Consider the following 6,801-nt stretch of genomic DNA (forward strand, 5'->3'; position numbering starts at 1 on the left):
GGCTCAAGGCTCTGCATGGCTTTCTGGAGTCCCTGTGACAGCAGCGCAAGACCCCAAAGAGCCCACTTCCTGCCCCAGTCCCCCTCTCAAGGGGCAGCCTCTGCTCCCTGAGGCCGAGGGCAGTCGGGCTAGACCAGCTCTCCTGCTGCCCTAGGCAGACTGGCTCCGGTCGCTTTCTATTCCGTCTCTGTGTGGGGGAAGGGACAACAGCCAGAAGGAATTCGCAAAGGCATGGAATGGTCCCTTAATCCAACTCAGCTGAGGATGCTGAAGTCGCTGCCCTGGCACACAGCAGGGGTCCTTAAAGGCACAGGCCATGGCTGAGGACACCCTGCACAGGAAGCTGGGTGCTCTGTGCGGGCTGTGGCTGGGAGAGGGTCACCCCCTTTCTTAATCTCACTGAGGTGTTGAGTGAGTGCTGGGAGGTAAGGGGGGCAGTGGGGCAGTCCTGGAAGCATGAAGGAGCCTTCAAAGCCAGGTGTGAGGACTTGGCAGCTTCAGAGCCCGAGTCCTGAGGGCCCTGGACAAAAACAGCGGCCTTCTGCTCCTTCCAGGCTTCCCAGGTGGCTCAGGGGTAAAGAATCTGCCTGCCAATGCAGGAGACGGGGGTTCAGTCCCTGGGTGGGGAAGATCCCCTGGTGAAGGAAATGGTAACCCGCTCCAGTATTCTTGCCTGGGAAATACCATGGACAGAGGAGCCTGGTGGGCTACAGTCCATGGGGTTGCAAAGAGTCAGACAACAGTTTAGCGGCTAAACAACAACTGCTCCTTGGCATCTGGGTGACTGAGGCATTACCCAAGCTGGGTCTTTGAAAGTCCCCCTAAAGCACCCGGGTGCTCAGGGACAAGAACATGGTGTGGGTGGGACATGGTGTGTAGGGGCTGCTTGTGAACTCGAGGGATTGGCTGCTGCTTCCTGGGTCGCTTCAGGCTGCAGGAGAAAGGACAGAGGAGGAGAAGGTGCCTGAGGCCTTGGGCAGGGTCAGGGGAGGCCCTTCAGATGGGCTGTGAATTCTGGTGGGTGGTGCCATCTGCTGTTGCAGGATAGAAAATCTGCCCTCTGCAAACTACATCACTCTGTGCCTCTCTCTCCAGGAGTGAAGTTCTCCTGGAAAATCCCCGCCTGGCTCAGCTGTCCGCAGGGAGACTGGAAAGGGATTGTCATCTGTTTTGACTCGGCCACGCTCAGGCTGAGTTGGGCAGGGCAGGAGGTGGGGAAGCAGCGTATTTTTTTTCTACGGTTTGTAGAATGTCTGTTACATGCTAGCCCTGGGTGAGAGGTCCTAAGTGCAATTTCTCTCCTTGAATCACTGTGAGGCCGCATAATCCTGTTACAAATGATGGCCTACGGCCCCCCAGGAGGTTCAGTAACTTCCTCAAGGTCACACAGCTGGTGAGATACCGAGACAGGAGTTGAACCCGGGACTGGGAAAATCCAATATGCACATTTTCTCAGACACACCTCTGTGCCTCTACACTGGCCCTAGGCAGGTTGGTGACGGGGGCGGGACTAAGTGAGGAGCCCAGCAGGGAGAGAAGCGAGGAGGCTGAGTCTGCTGTGGCCCTGAGGCAGCTCTCCTCACACGCACACATCCAGCCCTTCTCTCTCTCTTTTTATTTATTTTAATTTTTTTAAACACCCAAAACATTTTTGTATTGCAGTATATAGCCAATTAACAGTGTGATAGTTCCCAGTGAACAGCAAAGGGACTCATACACACATATACATGTATCCACTCTCCTCCCAACCCCTCTCCCATGCAGGCTGGCACTTAACGTTGAGCAGAATTCCCTGTACTATACAGGAGGTCCTCATAGGTTATCCATTTTAAATATAGCAGTGTGCATCAGTCCATCCCAAACTTCCTAACTACCCCTTCCCCATGGCAAACATAAGTTTGTTTTCTTATGTCTGTGTCTCTCTTTTTATTTTTTTAAAAAATATTTATTTGGCTGCGCCAGGTCTTAGTTGTACTATATCTTTGATCTTCGTTGACACATGTAGTCGCTTTAGCCGAGGCATGTGGGATCTCATTCCCTGACCAGGGATCCAACCTGGACCCCTGCACTGGGAGCTAAGAATCTTAGCCTCTGGACTACCAGGGAAGTTCCCAGTTCCTCTCCATTCACCCGCTGGAGAGCCCTGGGGCATTTTTGTCTAGAGGAGAAAGCTTTCCTGGGTCCTAAGACTGGACTGTTTTTAGAGGGTTTAAAAGGTCAAAAGTATTGTCCATAAATAACACAGGCATGTTAATGGCACCCCACTCCAGTCCTCTTGCCTGGAAAATCCCATGGACGGAGGAGCCTGGTAGGCTGCAGTCCATGGGGTCGCAAAGAGTCGGACACGACTGAGCGACTTCACTTTCACTTTTCACTTTCCTGCATTGGAGAAGGAATTGGCAACCCACTCCGGTGTTCTTGCCTGGAGAATCCCAGGGATGGGGGCTGCCGTCTATGGGGTTGCACGGAGTCGGACACGACTGAAGCGACTTAGCAGCAGCAGCAGCAGCAACACAGGCATTTTTTTGTCCTTCTCCCTTTCATTCCTGAGCACACAGCATGGTTTCATGAGGCTGCCTGATGTGAAGCAGGTGAGAATCCAGCCAGGTGTTAATGAGATTTGCAAAAATGTAAATACTATCCTTCTTCAGCTCTTTTTGTTTTGGAAAATGTAGTTTTATTACTCAGCCATTAAAAAGAACCCATTTGAATCAGTTCTAATGTGGTGGATGAAACTGGAGCCTATTATACAGAGTGAAGCAAGCCAGAAAGAAAAACACCAATGCAGTATACAAACGCATATATATGGAATTTAGAAAGATGGTAATGATAACCCTGTGTGCAAAAGAGACACAGATGTATTGAACAGTCTTTTGGACTCTGTGGGAGAGGGCGAGGGTGGGATGATCTGGGAGAATGGCATTGAAACCTGTATATTATCATATGTGAAACGAATCGCCAGTCCAGGTTTGACGCATGATACAGGGTGCTTGGGGCTGGTGCACTGGGATGACCCAGAGGGATGGGATGGGCAGGGCGGTGGGAGGGGGGTTCAGGATGGGGAACACATGTACACCCATGGCGGATTCATGTCAATGTATGGCAAAACCACTACAATATTGTAAAGTAAAAAAATTAAAAAATAAATAAAACTGAGGTTAAAAAATAAATAAAGAAAGAGTCCAAGCATGACTGAAAAAAAAAAAAATTTAAAGGGAATTCCCTGGCAGCCCAGAGGTCAGGGCGTCACTGGTTCGATCAGGTGGTTTAAATCTCTGGTCACAGAACTAAGATTCCACAAACTGTGTGGTGCAGCCAAAAAAAGAAAGAAAAGAAAGAAAACGTTACTTATGTTAGCATATAAAAGGCTTACTGTTATTTTAAAATTTTATTTAAAAAATAATAAGTATTTGGATTCCTTTCAAATTTTAACATGGTAAATACTGATAGCTATAACGGGCAGGGAGACTTCTTGAAAGAGGTGGACATGTGGTCTAAAGTTGAGAGTTGAGGGACTTCCCTGGTGGTTCAGTGGATAAGACTCCGTGTTCCCTATGCAGGGGGCCTGGGTTCTATCCCAGGTCAGGGAACTAGATCCCACATGCTGCAACTAGGACCTGGCTGGCATAGCCAAATAAAATCTCTTTTTAATTAAAAAAAAGTGAGAGAATTGAAAAAGATTTTAGTAGGTAAAACTTGGGGGTTGGGTAGGGATTCCAGAAAAGAGGGGCTGCTTAGCACTGTGGGCCTCAGGAGCCTGGGTTGTAACCCATTTTAAGCAGGGAGTGGCTTGGTCAGAACCGGGTCTCAGAACAGCCCCTGTTTGTGAGAAAGTGGTAGAAAGGAGGCAAGGGGGAGGCAGGCATGGCTGGAAGCTTCTCTCTGGTTTTGCCCTTGCCCATGGCCATCCTTCACGACACCCTTTGCAGTTGGCTGCTTCGTGAAAGTATTCCTAGGAGAAAACGTAAGCTGAGCAAGGCACCAGGGCAGGGCGGGATGAGGGCTCGGCTAAACGGACAACGAGAGAAACAGAACCTAGACCCTTCATTCATTGACTCATTTGACCCTCATAACAGTCCTGGGAGGCAAGAAGAGGGGGGCGTTTTTGTTCCTATTTTCCAGATGTCGCTGAGGCACCAGAGTTGCACAGCTGGCAAGGAGCAGCACTGGGTTTCAGAGCTGGGTCTATTGGATTCTGATTTTTCAGCTTTTGTTCCTTTCCTTCCTTTCCTTTTTTATTTTTTTCTTTCCTTCCAAGTTTTTTTCTGCAAACCGTGTAGAATAGCAGGGGCGAGAGGGCCCTATGGGCAAGGACCCTGTGTGTGTGGAGGAGGCCTGGGCCTTGAGGCCCCCGGGAGGTTTTCTGCTGGTGGCCATCGAGTCCCAGGTTCTTGCTTCATTCTTCGCTGCCTCTTGGGCTTCCTTTTCTCCTTTGCAGGCCCCAGGCCTTGGCTTTCTTGCCTCTTCCTTCTCAGGGGTGTCCCCACCTCCTCGCTGCCTGCAAGGACTTTGTGTCTCCAGCCCTCCCTTTTCTTGCCCCTACAGGGGCAACTGCATGGACTTTCCTGCCAGCCACTCTGGATAAAACTAACAAGCTAAGGGAAGTGACCCCTTTTCTTGCTCAGGCGATTTCCAGACTCCCAGAAGCTCCACTGGGCTTTTGCTTCGGTTCCTGCAAAAGCTTGGCCTGCCTGGCTCTCTGTGGCCCCTCCATAACCAGGAAGGGCAAGGCCAGCTGAAGTTAGCTGTCACCTTCTACACTCTGGCTCACTAGCTCTCCCTCCTACTGGGCCTTTGACCCCAGACCTCCACTCCTGCCAGATTGGCTTCTCTCTGGTCCCTGGCACACACTGTACCCACCCTGTCTCTGTCCAGGCTTGTCCTCTGATCTGAACACTTTCCTTTTGCTTGCTCCCAGGGCCAGCATTCTAGGCATGCATTTGGACTTAATTCTCCTTTACTAAGGAGAAGGCGATGGCACCCCACTCCAGTACTCTTGCCTGGAAAATCCCATGGATGGAGGAGCCTGGTAGGCTGTAGTCCACGGGGTTGCGAAGAGTCGGACACGACTGAACGACTTCCCTTTCATTTTTCACTTTCATGCATTGGAGAAGGAAATGACAACCCACTCCAGTATTCTTGCCTGGAGAATCCCAGGGACCGGGCAGCTTGGTGGACTGCCGTCTGTGGGGTCACACAGAGTCGGACACGACTGAAGTGACTTAGCAGCTCCTTTACTAAGTCTGTCAAAAACTCTCTCCTCTCGTTATTCACTGCCATCTGTACCCTTGACTCTCACCCCTCTGGTTCCTGGATCTTTAGTCTCTAGGAGCCAGGACGACTGCAGCTCTATCCCAGCCCACCCTCTGCGGTCTCCAAGAGGAAGGTCACACCAAGTGCCAGGAAATCAGAAGAGCTCAGCCCTTGGCTTATGGAATGCCCAGACAGTGCTCTGCGTCACTAACTCTGTGTGGTTTGGGCGATGCTGTACTGTACTTATTGCATTCCTGAAGAGTCAGAAACACTCTGAGCGGCCAGGGGAACTCGGCATTTGCCAAGGATCACTCGCTATGAGAATCTTAGTGGAATGTTGATGGCACAATCCTGGAAATGGAGGTGAGGCTGGGGGAAATGGACATCCATTGAGTACCTACTATGTGCCAGACTCTCACAGTCACAATTCTGAGTAGCTCTTGTGCACAGATTACAGAGGTGGAAACAAGCCCAGAGAAATGAAGTACTTTGCTTGGATTATGAATGCTGTTCTCTCTGCTGCCCCATCTCCTGCCCAGGTGCTCATTTGTGCCTCTAGAGTGGTAAAGGACGGGACCCTCAGAGGTGCGTGGGCCCAGGTATGCAACAGATCGTGCTGGTTTGCTCTTGGCTGTATGAACGTGTAAGAATCCCATGGACAGAAGGGCCTGGTAGACTACAGTCCACAGGGTCATGAGTTGGACACGACTGAAGCAACTTAGCACGTATGAATGTGTAAAGTGAGCGAGTTCCCAGGTTACTGTTGCGCTCAGCTGAACACAGGGTTGGGTAGTTTGCTGCAGGAAGCTCTGAAAAATGCTGTCAATTATTTGATCAAAACAGCACTCAGATGGAAAGAGAGCTGGTGGGGAGTCAAGATCCCCAAGTTGCGTCCTGTCCCTGCCACCGACAAGCTGGTGGACTTGAGGTGTCTCTAGAGCACGTGTCCTCCCTGGCAAGATGAGAACTTGGACAAAGTGACCGACACAGTGACCCCAGTGGAAAGCAGGATGCATTTTCTGAGCACTGGCTTCTTTAAAACAGATAGACTCTAGGAAATGGAATCAGGGAACCATTTGACTTGCATTTAGGGAAAAAATGACTTAGAGTGAGAACATTTGAGTTGAGACCTTTGAGAAACTCTGGTCCAATCTCCTTAATTCAGAGATGAGATACCAAGGCCCAGAAAGAGGGAGGTTCTTGCTCAAGGTCACACAAGAGCAGGAGCAAGGGGAGCTTCTCCTCTAGGGAGAGGCCTGCTGGGAGGCCAGCAAAGAATGGGGACCGCAATCCCAGTTGCTAGGAGGCAAAGCTGACAGGTGAGGAAACATGGCCATAGGCTGTTTGGGGACCTGTGCAGCACTAGGACCTGTTGCCACGGGGATGAGAAAGCACCACAGTTTAAGTATACAAGGAAGGGCTGGGAGCAAGGATGGGCGGAGCCCCCGTCCTGGAGGGGGCCCTTACCTGTAGTCTGTCTGCTCCCCAGTAGAAGACAACAAAACACACAGGTGACTTCTATGTCTCGTGAGAAATTGGTCACAGAAG

This window comes from Oryx dammah, unplaced genomic scaffold, assembly GCF_014754425.2.
Source record: "Oryx dammah isolate SB20612 unplaced genomic scaffold, SCBI_Odam_1.1 HiC_scaffold_17, whole genome shotgun sequence".
In the NCBI taxonomy this organism is placed as follows: Eukaryota; Metazoa; Chordata; class Mammalia; order Artiodactyla; family Bovidae; genus Oryx; species Oryx dammah.